The sequence below is a fragment of the Pelodiscus sinensis genome, chromosome 9 (genome assembly GCF_049634645.1).
Source record: "Pelodiscus sinensis isolate JC-2024 chromosome 9, ASM4963464v1, whole genome shotgun sequence".
NCBI lineage: Eukaryota > Metazoa > Chordata > Testudines > Trionychidae > Pelodiscus > Pelodiscus sinensis.
This window is the reverse complement of record NC_134719.1, coordinates 53,856,437-53,881,320: the sequence shown is the minus strand read 5'-3', so window position 1 is coordinate 53,881,320 and position 24,884 is coordinate 53,856,437. Positions and strand designations below refer to the sequence as shown.

The following is a 24,884-nucleotide window of genomic DNA, read 5'->3' as shown; positions in this document are numbered from 1 at the left end:
GAACAAGATAATACAAGTCTAATTTTCAAATACCATTTCTGGCTATTGTGAGAATCTACTTTATATGCAAATACCACGGTTACCCATTTGCAGCAGAATGATTAGCCAGTGTTTGGGGTCTTTTGGATTGTCTCTATTAGAAGGGAAATGTGATGATGAAGTAAAATATTTCTTTGCTGCAATCCTATTTATCTACAAAGAATGTACATAAAGTTTCACTTCCCTGAACACAGTGGGATTCAAATAGCAGGAGAGACTTTCATTGCTCAATATTCCAAACCTTTTTTTCCTGTCAGCTCTTTGCCCAAAAATCTCTTGGTCTTAGTTTTTTTGTCTCAGGGTTGTACTGCATATGCATGTCTGATTGTTCTTGGCTTTCCTTTGCCTTCTCTGTCTGATTTGATGGTGTTTCTGGCTGTTTCTGTTCATACTCACTGCTCTTTTTCTTCACTCAGCACACAGTAAACCTCTGGAACTCCTTGCTAGAGGATGTGGTGAAGGCTAGGACTTTAACAGGGTTCAGAAAAGAGCTAGACAGATTCATGGATGTTAGGTCCATGTATAGCTATTATCCAGGATGGATAGGAATGCTGTCCCTAGCCTCTGTTTCTTTGAAGGTGGGTGAGAGGGAAGGGATCACGTAAGAATTACCTGTTGTGTTCCCTCCCTCTGGGGCATCTGGTATTGGCCACTGTTGGCAGACAGGATACTGGTCTGGATGAACCGTTGATCTCACCTAGTATGGCCGTTCTTATGTTCCACTAAAACAACACTCATTTAGCCTCCCAGTGAAACCCTTCCACTCAGTTTTTGTCTATCTGTGTTTGTGACTTGTGTTTTGGATAGTGGGTCCTGTTTTTTTCAGCCCTTTTACTCAAAAGGGCACTTAACTGTTTCTTCATTTACCCTGAATGAAGGGTTGCTGTTATACCCACCAGCTTCAATAGTGCTACTCTTTTTTAGTGCATTTAGATACTCAGCTGAGAAAGTAGTAATAGCAAAATAGTAATACATATTTTAGTACCTGGTGTGCATACAAAATTGCACACACTCATCTGAGATATCAGGCATGCTTACTTAGACTCAATCCAAAATCTGAATATAATGGATATTAAAAAGAGATTACTTTAAACTTTTATTTAAGTAACATTAATGCTAAAGCTTATGTAAGCAAAAGGAATGCAACTCACAGGACGTATTTGAATAAAAATATTGCCATACACTTGGAATGCCACGATGATATCCACTGCATATGAACAGTACAATAGTTTTCTTGCTTCTCTAATCTGTTCCTTTATGTTTAATATTCCCTTGTTCACTTTGGTGTCCAAACTTGTAGTATATTTGTAAAATGAAAATGATTGTCTCAAACCATATATTTTTAACATGAAAGTGTAGTTGGAAAGGTTTTGATTTGCTGCTACAGAACAAAATCCTACTTTAACAATTTTCACTTTAATTTACATACATTTGCATCTGTATGTGCACTTGTGCCAAGTTTCTGCAATGTATGATTTGAAATAACCAAGATCATGTTTCTCAGGTTGCCAGGGGCTAAGTATGACAGAACATGGCACAAAGACCTAAAGAGGAACACCCAAGACAATTGTAAATGCAGACATCTGAAAATGACAAGGGAAGGGGATTAATTTATTCCACAAAAAGGGCATTGTTCTCTAATCTCAGTTTTATAATTCTGTATTTCTGATGTAAATATTTTACAATAATAAAACTGAAAGAATGCCAGGTCTGAAAGGATGGAGATAAATGTGTGTCTAAAATGAGGGACTGTTGAGAGATATGACTAAGATAGTAAGCACCTCTAAATAGGAATTTATCATGAAAAGCCTGACAGAATGTTAGCACTGGATACATACATTGACACCATTGTAACAACTAACAATTGCAAAGCCTTGGTAACAATGGAATAATTTGTGGATGATAAAGGCTTTTTGAAATGCAGCTTTTGTGCACTCTAGGTTGCTGGTTTTGCAAAGTTAAATAATCCGTGTCAGCTACTGAAAGATGCTTTTCTTTTAAAAACACCACTTGGAAACTGTCCGTGTGCATGTTTGCGCACACATGCACTCTTATGGAAAAGCCCCAAAGACTTTAACAGAGATGAAATCAGCAGCATTCCATAGAAGTGTGGTAAGATTGTGTATAAATGACTGCAAAACCCTACAGACTTTAAGACGAAATACTTCCTGTATAGATATCCATAAATGTAAATTTAAAAAAATATAGATATCAATATTTAGATAAAGTGAACATATACAATTCTGTCATGGGATTATAATTTTCCATGGTATATTATAAAATATATATCTAAAACAACAAAGAATCTCAGGGTAGAAATTGCTGGTTGACCTGTCTGTCAGTCTGTCCCAAGCCTCCTACCACTCTCCTTCCCTCTCTTTCTTTGGAGTAGTGGCTAACCCCCCATCTCTGCACCTTCTTATTGCCTTCGTTATCTGCTAAAACACACCCAGAAGCAAAAGACAGCATTGAGCTCCCCACTCAGCCTTAGCATTTCAGTTCCAAATTCTCATATCTGAAGTGGCACACACGCATGCCCTAAGAGCCTCCAAGAAACATGAAATCAGGACCTGTAAATAACATGGGGCTGATCCAAACCCCAGTAGAAGCCATTAAAAAAACCGATGTTGAATTGAAAGAAAAAGTTTGAATCAGGCACATAGAAGAGTCTAAAATAAACTTTAAATTTATTCCAACTTTAAATTTTTAAAAGTGGGGGGAAAAAGTACACTAAAAACCAGCATAAAAAATAGCCAACCTTGCACCTACTGGGATAAATACACAATGTGTCTTGGTCAGAGTTAGTAGAAAATATCTTGGCCATGGAGTTCTGTACTAAAATGGAACGCACATGAATAGAATCCCTCCCCCTTTCCTAGTCTCTGTGACCTCATCACCTTTTCATACTCATTACATGGCACACACAGCACAGTTTGGAGGAGTGAAGGAGGGGCTTGAATGCAAAGTTATCTTTGAGCCATCCTTGCTCTGCTTCAATCACAAGTAAGCTATTTGTTGCTGGAGCCCCTTAGCACTGGTCAATGTTGCCTGAAGGCTGCTCTAACTTGCAAAAATAGCCAACTGCCCCAACTGGTCAAAAGACCAAATGAGTGCCCTGGCCACACTCCTTTTTTCTCAATCATCCCTTGTGTGTAGGAAGATAAATAGAAGCCACCAGAACATTGCCCTCTTCACTAGACTAATCCTGGCTTGATCAATCAGCAAAAGCTGCAGAACCTGGGCTTACCTGAGCAATGTGGGATTGGGCTGTTTGACCCGTGGATCCACAGAAGTAAAGTCAACTTGACTTACACCTCCAAGTCACCATTACTTAATATATGGAGATACACCTATCTCATAAACCAGAAGTGACCTTGAGAGGTCATGAAATCCACTCCCCTGTCTTCACAGCAGGACCAAGTACCATCCCTGGCAGATTTTTGCCCTAGATGGTCCCCTTAAGAATTGAACTCACAATCCTGGGTTTGGCTAGCTAATGCTCAAACCACTGAGCTAGCCCTCAGTTTAGCAGGTCTATTTGTGATGCAGACTTCATCAGACTGCACTGTGGGAATATGCAACTTACACAACTTGCACACTGCCTCCCCTATAATAGGATCTCATTTTTTATTGATCCTTCTCTTTTAATTTTTCACATGCAAAACAAAAGAACAGGAAATGCTAGTGCCAGTTTCCTTAAGTGACAGGTAATCTGCATTGCATAAAGAACATTATTTCAGACAAAAATAGAAAAGAATATGTCAGCCATCGTAGCCTCTCTGGAGACAGGTTAAAGCAACTGAAAGATTATAACAGATGCTCTCAGCTATCCACTTAGCTACAGTTATGATGCAAATAATTATTACTGCCACTATCTTTGAAACCAGATGTCTTATGTCCCCATGAGACACAGAAAAATAAATAATAATAGTAGTAGTAGGAATAACAAAGATGATTGTTAAAGCTTGTTGCCAAATTACAACTCAATATATATTTTGGCACAACAGTTGCCAATAAGTGAGTAGAAATGCTGTGGAAGAAAAAAGTCTTTTCTACAAATACCATTAAATAATATTTTACAGTTAATAACTAATTTATTAACCATAATCCATATAGTCAGGATGTGCTAATAAGAATGTACAAGGAAAGACACAAATGATGAATTATCCCAGCAATGTTCTGTCAAGTGAACTTGGTATGAAAAACTATTAATCACATGGCATGTTTATCCAAAAAAATTCTCTGTGGAGGTAGCCCAGTGACTTGGCAGCTGTTTTATCACACTGATAAATGTGAGACCAGTTTAGGGGAAAGAATCAGCTTTCGGCTAACACATCTTCAGAGGCTAAGCTTATTTGAAGGTAGCATATTGCCTGGGTGTTGGGAGTGCCAGCCATTCAGTACCAGCACAACCTTTTACTAGCCAGACAAAGGACAGTGGCATTTTTTGGAGTATGACATTGGAAACAGACTTGTTGGGATGCAGGGGAAAACATAAAGAGAAAAATAGGGCAAGGGCAAAATAAAAGCCACTTCCATCCTCAATGTACAAATTCACAATACCTCTATCAAAGTACTCATAGTGTCACCTTGCTCCTGATAGATCCTTACAATTATACAGCATCTGTCATCTGAGCATTTCAAAGTACTTTAAACACCCTGGGTCAGGGGGTTGCAAAGAAGGCCAAGGGAGCATGGTACCCAAAGCCCATTGAAATTCAGTTGGAGTTGGGCAACAAACTCCCTTAGGTCCTTTAAAACCTACAGTCCCCAATGACACTGTCAGGTAAGAAAATATTGTCCCCTCAGCACATCTAAGAAAACTAGAGCAGAAAACAATTGTGGCCTCAGTTTTCATTAACTTTATGTGCCACGTTGTTTGGTGGTCAGCTTTTGACAGCCTGCTTTTCAGAGGTCTCAAACACCAAGGGCTTCACAAGATTTTAGCTACAGTTATACCTCCTGAGCATGTCTGACCAGCAGGCCTACGGCATCTGAGGTGGTTACCCACAAATGGAACCTGCTAAAACTAGAGGACACTTTTGAAAATGTTAACCTAAATGACTGACCCACAGGTATGAAGCCAATCAGTGGCTTAGCCAAGGACAAAACTGTTAGACACCACTGATACACAAACAATTCCGAAATGATCATAATAATTAATATATAAACACATACACATAGACATTAAACTAAATAGAAAAAGAACAAATAAAATAACCCTGAAAACAGATATAGTTTTTTAAAGATAAATAGTTTATTGTGAATATAATTCCTTAATGGGCAGGGCCGAGTATGGTCTCAGTTGGTACCTGAATTTACAGAACCTAAATCTAGATTTTCTTCTCCCAAAACCATTATCTTTCCTTCCTGACTTTGGCTACATTTTTGGATTTGCCACTTTGAATGTTTTTCTGCTGGATTTTTCTCTGTTGATTGTCCCATAACCAACATAACCCATTAACTGCAAATTATACCCAAAAATACATTAATACCAGCTTCTATTTCATCCTGATACCAACCTATACCTAATTTTCATTGATTACCACCCATCACCTAGAAACAAACTCTCAGAAACTTTGGATCATGGTATTACTCCCACGACTTAGGTGTGATGTCTACAATGGGGGAGTGGGCCTAAAGAAGGCATTATCAAGAAACACAGATTATATTCTGGTAAATGCAACACCAAGTATTCATTGAGGCTGCAGCCAGCTCCTGTTGTCTCATTGCCAGGAAGGGCATGTCTCAGGAACTGTGTGGAAGGTGAGGCCATGGCTCTTTTGAGACTTGACCCCTCAGGGTGGCTGAGCCTGTGGAATGATCAGCCTCTGCCCTATTCCAAACAGGACTGGAAGGGTTTGCTGCCCTGTGCACAGTCCATTTGATTCCCTAGAGAGGGTCACAGAGAGCCTGTCCTGAAGGGAAAATTATAGGTTATGTAATGGGTAGAATAGCAGAGGGTGTTGAGACAAAGTGATGAAGCTGCATTTGGATCGTTTCATGAAATCTCCCCATATTGGGCCTAATGCAACACCATCTTTAGTAAATGGGAGTCTGTGTATTGACTTTACTGGGCATGGCATAGGTCCATTTATTCTTCGCTCACTTGTGATAAATCAATGTATAAAGGGAAAAAATTCAGATTGTGATGACTTATCTTTAGTGTATTTAAAACCCTTTCAAGTGCTATCATGTCATTTGTGACGTATTTGCTTTATATGAGGCTCTAAGAAATTAAACAGTTCATTTGATGAAATCTGTTCTTTGAACATGTAATATATTTATAAATCCGAAATTAACTGTTGAGCCATTGAAAAAAAATAGTAGGTTTTATTCTCCTTTTAGGAACTGCCTACTTATCGTTTTTAAGATTTATAGCAATTTTATGGCTTTTACAATCTAAAAGCATCTTTAAGTTTTAGAGGGGAAATGCATTGGCTATTTTCCAAGCTCATTAGTACTAAATTAAAAAACGCAATTCTTAATCTTAAACAGAAACATTCACATCTGTAATTATGGCTGGCTACAAATAAGGGAAATGAAATCAACCCTGAGCCCTGTTGGAACCTTGGTCATAGAGTTTGGCTAACAATTGCTGAAAGAAAGTGTTAGCAGCCTGATGTGTCCCAGCTTTGTTACTTATATCGTCATTTACACCTACGCAGTCAGCATACAATTCTTGCAGATCAGAATGGGGGATGGCTTTATCATGATGACTTAAATTATGCTCCTGATTTGATTTTAATAAAACACTTAAGCATGTGCCTAATGTAAGCATATGAGTAATCTCCCACTGGGTTGCTGAAAGTTACACTTCTCTGTAAATGCCTTGCTGAATTGAGAATATCAAAATCCATTATTTTTTTATCTTCTAATTGATGAAAAGGCAACAGTAACATGTTGTCCTTGAGTATGGTTTTCCCTGTTCCCATAAGGACTGTATTTCAAGTTTGGTATTTTGAATTTGTGTATGGGAATCCAATTTGCAAGTACATTTATCATAGGCACATTTCAAAAGTAGCATTAAAATTACTCTCTATACACTTGGGCTGGGTCTACATTGGCACCCCTTTCCGGAAAAGGGATGCTAATGAGACCAGTCGGAATTGCAAATGCCATGGGGGATTTAAATATCCCCCGTGGCATTTGCATGAACGTGGCTGCCGCTTTTTTCCGGCTCGGGGCTTTGCTGGAGAAAAGCGCCAGTCTAGACGGGATCTTTCGGAAAATAAAGCCTTTTCCGGAAGATCCCTTATTCCTCTTAAAACCAGGAATAAGGGATCTTCCGGAAAAGGCGTTATTTTCCGAAAGATCCCGTCTAGACTAGCACTTTTCTCCGGCAAAGCCCCGAGCCAGAAAAAAGTGGCAGCCATGTTCATGCAAATGCTGCAGGGGATATTTAAATCCCCCATGGCATTTGCAATTCCGACTTGTCTCATTAGTATCCCTTTTCCGGAAAAGGGTGCCAATGTAGACACAGCCATACTGAAGACCATTTTTTGAATGATATTCATGCCTATAATTATGAGATACTACATGTGTGTCTCAAATGGGTCAGAGTTAAGGTTATTCTTCATATTGGAGTATGAGTCTGTTCCTCATGTGAGAAGTATAATCTTGAGGCTTCATTTCCTGTCCCCTTTTTTTTCTAGTCTATTCTTCCTGAAAGATACTGTACACTGAAATGATAAATATGTGCCTGCAAATGTAAAGATTTTTTTCTACATATGTGTTTTTCATTTTTTCTTTACTGATATTTCTTTAGTTTTCATTGTCAACTTTAATATCACTTGTATCAGCAAAATTTGTCAACTATATAAAAAAAGAACTGTGATGAATATGGGAATTGTTTAAAAATTAATTTTATCAGACAACCATGCAGCCCCTGATTCTTCATCATAGGCTACCTTAAATATTTATATTGCACCCATCATTATAGTGTCTGGGCATTAAAAACAGTCTTATAATTTGCTAATGAGCCAGTCCGTAATGCATCTAAACTTATCTTTCCTAGACTCTGGGAAATATAATACTTGTTGTTGGATTTTTTTGAACATACCTTGTCTGATCTAAAGCCCACTGAAGTCAATGAAGTCAGTCAATGGACTGCAATGGGTTTAGATCATGTCCTTAGTACAGCGTCTGTTATTGCAGGGTTATTCCACCAAAAGATGGGATTTTTATCTTTCACTGAAAAGAGTTGTGTGAGAGCCCATTCTAATTGTCTCAGTTTGGGATTTGTACAGTCAGGGATCATTCTCCATGTCAGCCCGGATCCTTACCATGGGCATAGATAGCACCAGCGCAGTTACAGCTGTGGTTTGCAAATGGAGAGCTGGTCTCAGAGACAGCGAGACCCCAACACACTGAGTACCTTTAAGATTAGGATGAGGCTCTCAGTGGGACCTGTATACAAACACTATAGTGAAACAATAGCATAACTATAACTATCTTGCTCCAATATGCCTCCTTTTGATTCTTCATGCCACCTGGATGCAGCTTGGTTATGCTATTGTTTCACTATCTTGTCACTGCTGTGGTTCTTTATTACCAACGGGTTTTTCCCCCACTTTTGGCTGGAAAAAGAAATGTTTGTATAAAAGGTAGAAGTCTTATGTTTAATTTTGTAATATAGTATTGAATAAACTTTCTGAGTCTGACCTGATGATTTGCATGATTATGGGAAAACAATATATAAAAACCCAGGATGCCAGTAGAATTTAGGCAAGTATCAAAAGTGATACACACAGTCCTTTTAGTGTCTCATTTGGGTGGGGAGGAGGAAAGAGATTTTTCAGACATAGATTAGTCCAACTAAGCCCAATATGCATCCATTTTGTCCCCAACATATAGGGCCTGATCAAAAGTCCATTTCAGTCAATGGAAAGAATCCCAATTTCACTGGGCTTTAGGCCAGACCCTCAAATATCTGTATCTAAGGCTATGTCTAGACTGCAGAGCTTTTCCGGGATACCAGAGGATACAAAGCTTTGCTATGTCCAAGGAACACATCCACTTTTTCGGAACAGTTTCTGAAAAAGCAGACGTGTTCTTTCAGCATCCCTGTATTCCTCTTGGTGAAAGGAATAAGGGATATTCTGAAAGGGGACTTTTTTCCTGAAATTTGGCCCTGTGTAGATGGGCCAAATTTCAGAAAAGCCTCTTTTGGGAAAAAAGCGGAAAAAGATACGCAAATTGCAGTTTGCAATTTGTGTGTCTTTTTCCGACTTTTCTCGGCAGTCCCAACATAGCCTAAGAGAATTAGTTCTGAAATGTTCAATAAAACCAAATAACAATGGGAGAGAGAGCCTACTGGTCTAGAGCCAGGAAACCAGGATCTATGCCTGGCTCTGCCACTGACCTGCTGCATGATCTTTGTCATCTCTTTTCACCTCCTCCCACTCTTTCCTCTCCTATTCTTTAGCTATGTCTACAATTCCATCAAAGGTTAGCTCTGCAGCTTGGCAGGCATACTTCTGATTGCTGTACTCTAGCTAGCACACCAAAAGTAGCAGTGGAGACACTGCAGCCTAGGCATGAGCACACACTGGAGAAGCCCACCTGGGGCTCTGGGTATGTGTGGAATTGATAGACTGCAGTGAATCCCAGGCAGCTGCACCTTTAGCGTTCTTTTCAGAAAGCTAGCTACAGTAAATCTAGAATTGGTTTATTTCCTGAGCTGCAATCACACTTCCAAATGCAGTGTAACATCCTTTTATGTCTCTTGTCTAGTTCAATTCTAAGCTCTTTGAGGCAAGAAAACCATCTCTTAGGGCTTGTGTTCACTACTATAGAGATGGACTCTTCTGCAGTCGATACATTAGAAGTCAGTTTAGTGGGTCTAGTGAAGACGCACTAAATCTCTGGGACCATACTCTCCAGGTTACACCAGTACTCCTACTCTCCAAGAAAAGAAAAGTAGGTCAACCAGACAGCATTTCCCAATGAAGCAGTTCTCGCCATAGCAGAAAACGATAAGTTGACCTAAGGTATGTCCATTTCAGCTACGTTATTCACATGGTGGTGAACACAAACCCCTATTATGTTTTGCTCAGCTACTCTGTTGTTGCTCTGTTCCAAATAATCAAAAACCTGGAACTCTATCAGCAAATATCTAAAGGAACACAACATTTTAATGCTTTGGGGCAAAATGAATAAATGACTAACAGGTTTGAGTAATGTTATCCCATAAATAAGAAGAAAGGAGCTTAAGTAGGTACAATGCATGAGTGAGTCACTCTGCAAACATCCAATAGTGAAAATACAAAGAACTTAACTTTACAATAGCTGCACCATACAAAGGTGTCAAAGCCTGCCAGCTATGGAAATAGTTAGTCAATAACAATTTCCCCCAGACATCTGGTGTTGTCACTTGTGATTTTTACTGAAGATTCCCCCTCAGTTAGCACAGATTTGTTTTTTAATTGCCCTGCACTGCACCTGCCACGTTCCGATTCCCTGTCCTTGGAAGCATTAGGTGGATATTGGGGGCGGGGTATGTGTTACTCTTAAGACATTACATGAAGGGCATGCACAGCAACAATTAACGTTTAAAAGACAAGACTAATGTGCACTGGCATGAAGTGATGAGGTAAAAGAATGGAATCTGGGGAGTAACTAATGAAGAGGATTAATTAGCCATAGCAGAAAGATCATTAGGGGGGCTACTCCAAAGCCCAGTGAACTTAATGGAAAGACTGCTGTGGATGTCAGTGAACTCTGAATCAAGCTGAAAGTTTTTAGGAATGAAAAAGTCAAAGATGAGAATATATTTTAACAAGGCTTATTTTTAAATGATACTCAGAAAAGAGTACATTGGAGATAAATTGTAAGCAGGTGGACAGGACTACTGTTTACAGGCCGGCAACACAGCAGGATGGCGAGGCCAATTAGCCAACAGGTGTGCAGGGAGACAGGCCTTGTAATTAGTTCCTGCATCATTTGACCTTAACTCAACAACTTGGCATTCCACTTCTATTTTGTTGAAGAAAAGAAACTGAGCTGAGAAATCTACTCATTCTCCTTTGATATTTACATGTGCAAAATATTATTTATTCTTTATATTACAGTAACGTGCATGTGCCCCAAGAAGTTCAGGCTCTCATTGTGCTAGGCACTGTACAAACACATAGTCCCTGCTGTAGAGTGGTTACATTTGAGTAAATAGAACACAGGGTAAAAAGGGAACTAGAGACACAGGAAAGGTAAATCACCTGCCTAACATCACACAGAAAAGCTGGGCCTATTACCCAGGTCTCCAGACTCCTTGTTCAGTGCTAACACCATCTTTATGCTTAGCATTAAGCTGCAGTCTTATTAGCTTCTGCAAATTATGTACAATGTGCAATGAAGCTCCTATGAAAACTCAGTCCTGTGCTTCCTGGTGGATTTTTCCTTGCCACAGAGGCTCACAGCAGCCCACAGTTTTAGGCACCACACCCAGGGCTTTTGTTTGCTGTATGTATGGGAAATGCAGTGTATATGGGGAGTTGGGGGGAACCCGGGCCCACCCTCTACTCCAGGTTCCAGCCCAGGCCCCTGGGCTACTTCCTTACACCTTCCCCAGCATCTTCCTTCTCCATGGTCCGTCCTCCTAGTGTTCAGCTGTTGTCTCTTTTCCACCTCTTGCAGCGGCGCCCTCCTCCATCCTCTCAGCTACACACGTGCCCAACTGTAGGCAAAGGTTCTTTTATAGCCAGTCTGAACAGGTTTTTATAACTGCCCCGAGGTGTCCTAATAGCCTAGGCTGGGCTGACTCTGTAGGGCTGGTCAATTAGCCCCAGGTGTTTCACTGCCCTGATTGCCTCTGCCGGTTCTAAATAAAAATAATTAGTCTATACACTTTGATACCACTTTTCATTCAAAGAAATGGAACCTTAACAAGTTAATAACAAAGTTTCATAAGTAATGTTTCGTCTTTGATGTAGGTCATGTTATGCCCATTATACAAATGGGTAAATTTGTCGGAGCGCCAAAGAAGGTGTAAGCCCATGAATGAGCCTGGAACAGAAATCAGAGCCTAAGCCACATGACATAACGACTGTAAATCATATGTCCTATATGCTATTTATTATAGGGCCATTGTTAAATACTAAACATGTCTAGGACCTGCAGTAACTGTGAATGACTGGGCATGTACCTACTGTTTCTTTCTACATTTAAAAGTTTGGGATCTCATAGAACTGGAAGGGACCTTAAGAGGTCATCAAGGCCAGTCCCCTGCCCTCACGGCAGGACCATCAGACCATTCCTTATCCCAGTGGTCCCCAACGCGGTGCCCGCGGGCACCATGGCGCCCTCTGGAGCATTTATGTGCGCCTGCTGAGTAACCAGGGCTGGCCCAAGCCATTCTTGCACCCTGAGCCCCGGGCCCGTGGCACGTGCGTGTGGCCCCGCCCCCGGGCACGTGGCGCATGCGTGGCCCCGCCCCTGGACACCCGGCAGCCCCGAAAGGTTGGGGACCACTGCCTTATCCTATTACCCTAATCCTCTCCTTTTTGGCATCACTATGCTCCCTATCTCAATCTATCCAAATTATTGCAGTTAAAATGATCTTGTCATGTGATCGTATCCACGGCAATACTAGCTAGGTACGCCTATACTGTCTTTCTGTTTCTGCATTAAAGTCATGCTTTCTCCTCTCACTGCTTTAATGCAACTCCATCCATTAATATTTCCCTGTCTTTTTCATTCCTCCTTACTATAGGCACTACCCAATTCTCTCCTTTTGGCGTCTGCTGTTTACCCGACTACTCTGCATTTTTTGTCTTCTGCCATTAACACCTGTGCAAGTCTATAAATGCAAGCAGATTGGAGCCACAGATTTTTATGGCCAGCTATAAATGACCACATCAGAAACAAATCAAGCCTTGTCTTTTCTTTTTCTGCTCTTGCCGTATGCATGTCAGCAAGTCACCTTTTATGCTTAGAACAGCTTCTGTCTTCCATGCATCTGGTGGCCAGTTTCATCTATTTCAAAATCATAACCAAGTGCCTTCCCTTAAGTACTATGTTGGTGTAGTGTATTCCTCTCCTAGCACCTAGTCTTAAAATGTTTATTTTCCCTTATCTGGAGGCAATAGCAGATGGGGTACATTTATGCAAGGTTCTGTGTTCCCCTCCCATGCTTTTTTCTTCTTCGGTTCTTTGGAATAGGGACTGCTTCTTTTTATGTGTTTGTACAATACCTAGCATGATCAGTCCTTGAAATGCCTAATTAGTAGTAATAGCAGCTATTTTCAGAATGATTTCATGTGATTTACCCTGATGAAAGATACAATAATGGAAAAAAAATATTTTTTTTGCCTGATCAGTTAAAATAATCAAGCTGATTGTGTCCTTTAAAATAACAACCTAGCCTGGTATTAGCTAGATATCTTATCTTTAGAAAAGCTAACACTGTGTAGTGTTATAGTATGTCTTCACTGGTAATGTTGGTAAAACAGACTAACTAATTTTAATTACCTTTCATTGGGGTAAATCACAATTAGTCCGCAAACAGCTGCTATTGCTACCAATTATGCATTTTATATTCTCAACCAGAGAAGAACCAGTACCAGAAAAGCCAGAAGCAACAATAAATAAACCTTTGAATCAGTCTTTGCTATGCCTGAATAATGGGGTACAGAGCAGCCATAACCTGGGGAAAGACTTGAACTTTGTCACCCTAGGTCTTGAAGCAATTATGACATACAACAAGGTCTGATTAACACATAATACTCATCATCACTTCATCTGAAGGATCAAATTTCCTTCCAGGACCTCACTGTTTGCCTAGTGGTAACACTGTCTTAGAGCACAAAAGATTTGCTGCTGTCCTTCACAAGAGGCATTTAAACTGATATGCGTTCTGCCTCTTTTTTTCTTATCCTTCAACTAAACAAGGTGTAATACTAAAAGCCATGTATGTGATGTTGCTGAAATCATAATTGCAGCCAAATTAAACTACTGCAGCCAAATAGAACTATGTATGTCCTTTGAGATACCTTGAGCTAGAAACAAGTTCTTATTTTAATTCTGTAGTTACACAAAGGACCAGATATTCAGCTGATGTAAGTCAGTGTAACTTAACTAAAGTCAACTTTCTCTGATTTACATCAGTTGATGATCTGATCCCGTTAAACATTTAAAATGCAGCTTTGGGAATACATTTTGTAAGCACACACAAAAAAAGTGAAGTATCCAGACCTGAAGAGCTCAAACCTATTTCAAAAGACAGTAAAATCTCATCTTGATTCAGAAATAATTTAAAGCTGTTCAGCTTGAAAGTCCTCAGTTCTTACTCTGTACCGGGCAATAAAACAAATCTGCAAAGCGCTTTTAATAATTCCTCCCTGTAGATTGCACATGACTTTTGAATGGGTAGGTTTTGATTGTACAAAACCACTGAGAATAGGAATGTTAATTCCTGAGGAGTGTGATCACAATGGGAAAGGAAATCTACATTGAAAAGGCGATTAAAGAAATAAAGAGAAAGGATAAAGTGAAAAATGGAATGAATATAAAGTAGCCTGAATTATATATAGTCAGGTTTTGTTCTGATTCCAGAGAAATACCAAGTATCCTTGTTAAATGTAACAAGGAAATACTTTAAATCTAGAATTCATTGCAAACAACAAAAATCTTGACAATATCCAAAAGCTGGCTACTTTTACCAGTAATCAGTAAGAGATTCTGTCATCTTTTTTTTTTTTTTGTGCAGTGTGAAAAACACCATCAATTGCGCATGAATAAATATTCAGGTAGCAGAATTCAACTTACAGAGGAACCACAATAGACCTTAATAAATTGTATTTTCCTGAAAAAGAAGAGTACACAAGAGTTGTATACACAGGAGTCGATTGGGGGTGCAGTATATAGAAGAGCGACATAGTGGTTTAACAAAGAAAATGGTGGAGTTGAAGCAACAAAGAACAAGGGATCAAATCTCAGCTAGGGGAAAACTGGAACAGCATCATAGACTTTCAGGTGAGGCTCTGTCCCAAAATGTGTAGCCTAAGAAGTCTCATGAGTCCTGGATTTGTTCAGCTGCAAGAATATGATGATCTATGAGGTGAACCACTACTTGTGATTGGTGAACACTCAGGCAGAGAAGTGAGAGGAGAGCTGAAGACTTGATTATGGAGCAGAGAGTGGAGAAGAAGACTGACATCATGTCATCAACTGAGAAGAGGGAGGTGGGAGAAAGGGTGTGAAAGCAGAATTGGTATCAGATGTACTCCAGGACAGCACTTGCATTTGTTTTCCTCTGATACTTTATTCTTGTCTGAACTGAGCCACATGGTGTCACTGACCTCAAATTACTTTTCCACCAAGGAAACTCAGTTGTACTCAACTTTTCCAGAAGCAGCTTCCATATCCGTAGCAGTCAAAGGGTATGTGTGTTGGGTGGGCAGGACTTATCTTTTATATGCAGTGCAGAGGGAACACTATATTACAGCCAAATGAATCTCGCATGAAAGATACCAAAACATTTAGGCTGTGTCTAGACTACATGCCTCTGTCGTCAGAGGCATGTAGATTAGACACATAGGCAAAGTCAAATGAAGCCACAATTTAAATGATCACAGCTTCATTTAAATTTACATGGCTGCTGGGCTGAGCCGACAAACAGCTGATCAGCTGTTTGTCCGCTCAGCGCAATAGTCTGGACGCTCCCCTGCCGACATCAAAGCCCTTTGTCGGCAGCCCCGTTATTCCTCGTGATCATTTAAATCGCGGCTACATTTGACTTTGCCAAAACAACAAATCTACACGGCTCCGTCAACGGAGCCATGTAGTTTAGACGTACCCTTACCTGCTTGCTGAGTAAATCCATGTTTTGGTATCTCAATTAAATTAATGATTTATTTAAATAGATGAACATCTGCCTTAAATGTTTTGTTGCATAGAAATGACAAAGAACTGTGGAAAAAAATACCACTCACTCTATACAACCCAACATCTTGAGCATTTTCTAGGCTTCTATGTACATTCAGAAGAACAAATGACACTACATTTGAGACAATTTGCTACTCATCAACTTTGTGTCAAGATCAAAGCTTAATTGACTAGACTTTGTGAAGTTCCTTATAAAATACTCTCTAATGTTACTTTAAACAAGTATTTATTCCAGATTCAGTTCATATAACCTATAACTGTGGAGTTTGTGCAAATTGTAAGATCTTTTTCTTTGTTCATTTCTAGCCTTTACTATTACTACACCTTTACAGTGCCCTGAGGAGTCAAAGAGGCTGAGTCTCAGGTAGGATCATTTATTTCAACTGTTAGCTTTCTTTTCAAATGGCCTATAATGAGAAACCTGTACATTTTTACAACTGCAACAGGCATCTCTGTAACCTATTTATAACACTGAATGGAAAGATTCTTCCACATACTATACATAAAAACATAATTAAACCATATGACCAACACCGTGATACTAAAGTTGCATACCCCAGTGTTTATATATGTTACACCCACAAGGCACTTAGTTTTCACTGAACTTAAAATATATAATTAATCTACTATTGTACAAATAGAGATTTAGGTCATTTTTGTGACTCAGATCCTTGCTGTAAAAAACATAAGAAAAGACAGGCCATGCCCTAAGGAATTTAAGGTAAACTCAAAAGATTTCAGTAAAAAATATAAATGTAAACTGGAACTATAGATCTGGAGAAGTCCCCAGGAGCTTAATATGGACTTACTGTAGATCAGATCTGTTTCTCAAAGTCATGCAGTATTTGGTGTTCTCGAACAATATAGACTAAGATTCAGCAATCATTAGCGTCTTGTTTTCAATTCTTTTCTTTCTGTTTTCTCTCTTTGCATTCTCCAGTATATATATTTTGTACTAGACATTATGTAACTGTAGCTTTCATATTCTGTATTAACTGCAGCCCATATATTTTGTGCCATCCTAAGGAAAAAAATGTGTCAGCATCTCTTGGCCTGTTTATAGGACACTGTATTATCATACATTTTTGGGAAACAATCAGAAATAAAAATTCAGGTTAGATGTGTTTTTAAAACACTAAAACAGAATTTAGAGAAATTTTAAATCATGCTAAATAGTGGAGAGCATTTTGTAATTAAATTCCGTGGGTAGGTCATTTTATTTATTTTTATTTCATTTAATTGTGTTTACAGCATAAGCTTTTTGGAGCAGAGATAATGCTTTTGTCCATGTTATAGGCTGCTATGCACTACCACAATCCTTATATGAATAAATAAATAAATACATAAACAAACAAACAAATAAATAAATAATAATTTATAGTCCTTGTTAATTGTATTAATAATAACAACTGTAAACAAAATGAAAAATAAGCTCTATTTATAAGAGGTGAACAAAGAAATGTTTCCCTCTTTTTGACAGGCCTTCTTTGCCAGTAAAAGTTAAGAAAGAGTTGATTCTCATTTCAAGAAGTTTGAAAACACTGTCCTTTGTACACATCCTTTACCTTCTTCTCAAAAGTGTCATTGAGTCAATGCTACCAGAACGACTTGTAATACAAAAACATTGTAATATTCCCCCAAAAAAGTGAAGTCAAGCCTCAAGTAGTTGATTTTCTATGTCATAGCCCACCAGATGGGACAGTCCAGCACTACACTTTAAGGAGTGTAGGTTTTACAATTTATGGATAAGTCATTGAAAATATTTCTGTTTAAATCAAAGATCTGCTCACATAAATAATTGTTCCACAATCTCCCCCTTTGAATTTAAATAGGTATGTTACACTACATAGAACTAGACAGTACACATACAAACAAAGCACTCTTTTTCCCTGCATGTAGTTGACAAGTACAGAGAAAGCATGAGATTTAGCAAGAAAATCTGGAGGAAGAGTGAGTGCTAAGTGACAGAGTAAACCTTTGGGAAAGTGGCTAATCAAACCAATACCATGTGTGAGTCAATATAGCAGCTGTGATGACACACAGAACGGGCCTTGCTATCTAGTCTAAATCAAATGTCTTATCAATCAGGGAAGCTGTGAGTAGCTACGGCCGTCAAAAAGCTATAGAGTAGGTCTTCAGCTTAAAGGAACTGGAAGTTAGAAGTATCTGGCTGGCACCTGAGTGGAGTGACAGATTGCTGAGAGATCATAGGTCTCCTTTAAAAACTAATTTATTTTCATGTAATGCAATAACACACAGAGTACGAAGCCATTCATTCTTGAGAACAGGCTTTATTTTATTGAAAACCTAATTTTTGGCAGAAGTTTAAACCTCTGAATGACTTTTATCCAGTATGTATTCTGATTAACTAATAGGCATAGTATTCTTTGAATGATACATTGCATACTCTATTGTGCAAACTTAAAAAACAACCAATACTCTTGCAGCAACTTAGAGACTAATAAAACATGTAGATGGTTTCATGAGCTTTCGTGGGCACAGCCCACTTCTTCAGCTGAATGGAGTTATTAAAGGTCCAGTTTTTAAATAAATAGGGAATGGGGGGCTAGGAGAAGAAAAAAAGAGGAAAAAGGGGAAAGAAATAGTCAATTAGAGTCAATTAGATAGGACAGGCCAATCCTCCCCTACTGACAACCTTCTAACCTCAAACCAATTCTTTCCAGTAACCACACAACACACCTCCATCACAATCATCCAGGAACTCACCCCTGTAATCAGCCCCAGTGCCAACCTGTCCACACATCTACACAAGCAATTTCATCACTGGACCCAACAACATCAGGCACCACATCAGGGGCTCATTTAACTGGACATCCACTAATGTGATCGATGCCATCAAATGCCAGCAATGCCCCACTGCCAAGTATACTGGCCAAACTGGACAGTCTCTATGGGAAAATATTAATGGACACAAATCAGATATCCAAAAAGGCAATACACGGAAACCTGCTGGGGAACATTTTAACTTGCCGGGGCACTCATTAATGGCTCTCAAAGTCACCATATTGTTTCAGGACAATTTCACAAGCCAACTCCACAGGAAAGCCTTAGAACTTAACTTCATTTACAAGTTTGATTCTTATAACAGAGGTATGAATAAAGACATTGGCTGGTTGGCCTGCTACCTTCCATGTCCTAATAACATGAGAAACCAAACAATGGGTACTTAAGAATAATTAATACCTTCTCTATCAGCTTCATGTAGCATGGACACTTTAACTGACTATTTCTTTCCCTGTTTTTTCTTCCCCCCCCCCTCTTTTTCCTTCTCCCCCCTCCCTATCCCCTCCCCTATTTATTTACTGGACCTTTAATAACTCCATTCTTCTGATGAAGTGGGTTGTGCCCACAAAAAATCATGATACCATCTACATGTTTTGTTAGACTCTAAGGAGCTGCAAGACTGTTCGTTATTTTTTAATTTTTTCCAGATATAAACTAATTCAGCTTCCCCTCTGATTCTATTGTATAAATTGCTCTGTAAAACCCTTTATACATAGACTATGGTATAATCTGGCTATTTTTCCTGTTTCTAAGGCTTTGGGTATATCAATGCTTTTTTTCCCCTCCCTAGTTGGGCTTTAATATAGTTGGGAGATATGTGTGTGTTTTACAGCCATACCAACATCAATTGCAACCTATTGTGACGGGGTTCCTGGTATGCAACCAGAACTGCGGGACCACTGAGCATTTTGTCTCACCATCCTGGGGAATCGCTCTCACACTGTGATGCTGTGATGAGCGGCAAACCTCTGGCAGGTATTGCACTTTCATCAACATGCATAGAAAGGATGCACCCAACTGAGTTACAGGAGTAGCAATAGAGAGGCTCCAGCCAATTCCGTCCCGCACCTCTTCAGTCTTGCACCAACACAATGTATTGTCATGCCCTGATCACAAGCCTTGCCAGCTTATTACCCCTTATTATTTATTACTCAGCCCACCCTCCCTCCATGTGGAAAGGACACACACAGCCTTTGTAACCAGAGCTGAGATTTTACAAAGCATTTCAACCCAGACTCCCTGTTTTAGGTAAAACAGTAACTACAGACAGATTGTAACTGATTATAAGCAGTGAGTGTAGACATCAGAGTTGCTTACCTAAGAAATAAATGTAAATCTGAGTTCTGCAAACTTAACAGCTTTTGAATCAAACAGGGCCACCTCCTGATAGGTCACAGATCTTCAATATGCAGGCTAGAATTCTCTACGTGCTAGGCCCACCCTCCCCAGTTGAAAGTTTTTGTCCTCTGGACATGTTTCCAAGTGCTGAACTGTGAGTGCAGGGAGAGGCCAAGTCATGATGTCACTTCCCTTTTTTTCATAGATTCTCCTGGCTTGCTGCAAAGATTCATACTTGTGACATGGAGCTCTACCCCCATTGATCAAACATTTTTTCATTGTCTAAGTGCTCTCTCTGGGTACGTCTAGACTATAAGCCTCTTTCGAAAGAGGCTTTTTTGAAAGAATCTTTTGAAAAAGCCTCTTTCAATAGAGAGCGTCTAGACTGCAACCACTTCTTTAAAAAAGCAAGCCACTTTTTCAAAAGAGAGCACCCAGGCAGTCTGGATGCTCTCTTTTGAAAAAGCCCTGTTTGCTTTCAATAACGCCTTTTTTCCGAAAGAGCACTTTTGAAAAAAGGCATTATTCCTCGTAAAATGAGGTCTTCTGCAGTCGAAAAAACAGCCACAGTCTTTCAATTTAATTTTGAAAGTACGTGGCAGCAGTCTAGATGCAGGTGAAACTTTTTCGAAAAAAGGCCACTTTTTTCGAAAAAATCCTGTTATCTAGATACATCCTCTGAGAAGTCTCCTAGCATGGCTATCAGGAAAATGAATTCCCTTTAATGGACCATCTGCCCAGCTGAATACTCCACTGTGGTACCTGAAAGGCTGGTTGTGGTTATTTCCACCCTCACGGCATATTTCACTCACACACACATTACAACACTGGATAACTTCATATACAGTGATTGCATATACATTCCAGCAGGATATTAACATTTAACAGATCAAGACTTTTAAAGTGCTACCTCACAAGGTATACATTGTACAAAGTGTGTCATAATTATATTACAGTGGTGAATGTGGGGACTACAGGGGGCTGCTTTGACGTACAGTGCGTCACATATATATTATCCACTTTGCTTCACTGTGGTTCAACTCTGAGCAGTACAGTTTGTTTCTCTGGGGGTAGGATATACATATAGCATGTGTATAGCTTCAGTTCTCTAACAGGATACCAGCATTGCCGGTTGTAACTTGATTAACTATCTCGTAGAAGCTAGACTGAAGCTACTCGTTCGCGCTCTAAAAACTGCCTTCCAAATTGTCTTTTATTAACTACTCACCTGGTTTATCCTGTCTCCCTCTGTAAATCTGGGCCATCCATTTGCATGTCCAATGCATTTCTCATGGACCAGTATTCCTGTTTTTGCCGTATCTGTGTGACCTGGATCACAAATGTTTTTGAAAGCTTAGTGAAGACCTTGAAGGATTTTCCTTTCAATTCTTGCTTGTCCTTGAATGACCCCTTAGGGAGCTGGGTTATTATTTTTGTTCCTGAATATTAATTTGTTCTGCTTTTAAACCTTGAGTAGGATGATGTTGCTCACAAATCCCATTATGTTCCCGGGTATTCTGTAAGAGGCTGTCAGTCGGTAGTCTCTTGTCTGATTAGTCTTCCTGTTCTTTTAGTGTCAAACTGTCCTTTGTGTATTATGACACTTAATACATGGAATAAAACTTTGATATTAAAAAAAATCAGTTGTCTCAAATTTCAAACATTTACAAGGAGAAGCTAGAAGCAAGGGATTTAAACTAAAAGTGGCAAAAGCAAGTTATTGTACAGTACTAAAAAAACCTTCCAGCTGAAAACCTCAGTAATAGGCAATTATATTTCTAAATGAGCAATGATTGTTTAGCTATGAAGAATATAATTAATTTGATCACATTCTATAGTGTTGTAGTCAATACAGATAATAGACTTTTTGAGATATAAGCCGTCCAAACACATTCAACCAATTAAAAAAAATCTCATTGTACAGTCCCTTAACTGGAGTTAACAGTAATAAAACCTTCCTCTCTCACTCCATTAACCTGAGATATGCTAGCAACTGAGGTTTTTTAAACAAATTCACAAAGTTTAGAAAAACTGTCTAGCTTCAACTGAGTCCTCGCTTTCACTCATGAGGTTCTTGATCATGCAAGTACAGTGCTGACCAAAATATAGTGGGTCACATTCATGTCTGACATAATTCTATTGATTGCAGTGGAGTTTTATCAGGTATCAAGTTGACCTGTTTCAGGCCTGGGTCAAAACAAGAAAGGTAAGAATGGGCAAATCATTTCAAACAAAATTACTGTTAGGTGGGTGCACAACAGGATGAAAGACCATAATAAATAAGTAGTTATCAATTGTTCACCATCATACTGGGAAGGTGTACCTAGTGGAGTCCGACGGGGCTGTCCTGTGTCCCTACTGTTCGGCATTCTAGTGGATAGAAGATAATGGAGTAGAAAGCATAATTATAAAATGCATTATGATTATTAATTGCACTCTGTTGGAAGAGGGTGCCAACAGTTTAGAGAACAGGACTGAAATTCAAAATGAGCTTGACAATTTGGAGAATTGGTCTGAAATCAAAGAGATGAAATTCATTAAAGACAGGGCAAAGTACTGAACTTGAGAAGGAAAAATCAAAAGCAAAAATTCAAAATCAGGAATAACCAATTAGGTAGCAGTATTGCAGAAAAGGATTTAGGGCCTACAGTAGATCTTAAACTGAATATGAACCAACACAGTGATTAAGTTGTGAAAAAAGGCTAATATAATTCTGTAGTGCTAGTTGTAGAGAAGACACATGAGGTAATTTTTCTGCTCTGCTTGGCACTGGTGAAACCTCAGCGGTAGTATTGTGTCCAATTTTGGGCTCCATGCTTTAAAATTGATGTGGACAAATTGGAGAGAGAATTCAGAGGACAGCAATGAACATGATAGAAGGCTTTGAACACTAGACCTAGGAGGACAGGTTAAAAATGGGTATGTTTAGTCCAGAGAAAAGAAGAGTGAAGGGAATATGATGACAGTTTTCAAATACAGTAAAGGCTATTATAAAGATCAAATAGTTTCCTTAGTAATTGAAGGTTGGACAAGAAGTGATCTGTTTAATCTGCAGCAAGGCAAATGTAGGTTAGAGATTGAGAAGGTATTTCTAACAGTAAGAGTAATTCAGAACTGCAACAGGTTTTCAAGGTTGATTTATGGAGTACCCATCATTGGAGGGTTTTTATGAACAGTTAGATAAACACCTGTCACAATGGTGCTGGTATACTTGACCTTCCCTCAGTGCATTAGTCTAGATGACTTTTTAAGGTCTCTTCCAGTCCTACATTTCTATAATTCCGTGATTCTATGAAAAATTCATAAGATGCAACTTGCTTTCAAAAACAGGGGGTTATCCAATGATTATAAATGAGAAATCAATAAAAAATAAAGTTGTTTGCAGATCATTTCCAAACAGAAAAAAGGGTCTAACATGCAAAATAAATGATGTATTCTTTTTTCCACCTATGTGCAGTTCAGGCTTATTGTGTGTAGTATTTTCCCCCTACAATTCCAGTGGAACCAAAGATGGTCCAAAGGTTGTCAGAAATCAGCAAAATGTTCATAACAATGCAATTTTATTACAGGCAGTGGTTAGGGTTTCTGTTGCTTTTGCTGCTGAATGTCAGTGTTGACTAACACTGTGTTTACTTTTAAGGGAAAAAACAAAACATAAAATTCCCTACCAGCTTATGAAAAAGAGAGTAGTGCCGAGGGAAAATGTCACCTATAGCTGTAAGGATCAGTCTAACACATTATTAATGTGAAAGTGAATTGTGAACAACAGAAAATAATAGAAGTCTCACCACAGCAGCATACGTTTTTTCAGAACACAAAACTCTCATGCATAATTATTTTGTGCACACATTGCTCAGAGGATGCAGGGCATGGTAGTGATAATTTTAACTTCAAACACATGTAAGTTTGTTGGTTTTGATCTTAAAACATTATTGAAATCAGTCCTTGAAGAATATATTAAAGTGACTCATTTCCTAGCAAAATGAGGCTTTGCTTGGCTAAATTTAAGACTGTGTATAAATAGTACATCAATATTGTGATTAAAAGTTACAAATAGCGTTATATCAATGTTAGCATTCAAATGCAACAACAAAACAGAAATGTGGCATTTTTCAAAACATTCCATCTTGTTTCATATTCCACTAATTCATTTTTGTTCTCTAGATATGGGAGTCTGAATCTCTGGGAAATGAATCAAAACTATCTGGGGTCATATTATTTCAGGTTTAAGAATGGCAGAGTGATTGGGCATAATCCCACTCTCACTGAAATCAATGGGACTCTTTCTATTGTCTTTGAAAGGTGCTAAATTGAGCTTGGGCCATATCGTTAACCCACGTGTGACTAAACCAGAAGTCCACCTGAACCCAACTTGAGCATGTCAGATTGTTTTCATACCTGACCTGAACCTGCCCCTTGTAGTTTGGACCTGTCACTTTTGGTTGGGTTGCAAGGTCCAGCTGCTGGCCTATACTTTGTGTTCTTGACTTTTTTTTCCTCCGTAAAGCTGCCAAGATTAATTATCTCCTAGCCCTACTCTTGCATGCAACCTGCTGGCCAATGGTTGCCACAGTCCAGTGCAGCTCACCTAAAAGGTATCCTGTTTCCCCTTCCTCCCCCGGGGTCTCCTCCCAAACCTGTCAGCACCATTGTCACTTCATCTTGGGGCTCCTCTAGATTCATGCCCTGTGGGGTTTGCATTTTGATATCTGTGTGACCTGCTCTTACCAGCCTCTGCTACCCTGTTGCACGGTGTGTACTGCAAAACAAGATGTGCTGCAACTGATTGGAACACTCAGTGCCTGGATTCCTATATGCTT

At 39.1% G+C, this 24,884-nt stretch overlaps 1 long non-coding RNA gene across 4 annotated transcripts in view; it reads left to right on the top strand.

Annotated features, from left to right (window-relative positions):
* The window catches only part of LOC102458226 (uncharacterized), a 97,790-nt gene that overhangs the window by 57,886 nt on the left and 15,020 nt on the right, over window positions 1-24,884 (top strand). For all 4 annotated transcript variants that reach the window (XR_012906018.1, XR_012906019.1, XR_012906021.1 and 1 more), the window contains exons 4-5: window positions 14,744-15,009; window positions 16,228-16,285. This is a non-coding gene — a long non-coding RNA (uncharacterized LOC102458226). The remainder of the gene's footprint in view (window positions 1-14,743; window positions 15,010-16,227; window positions 16,286-24,884) is intronic.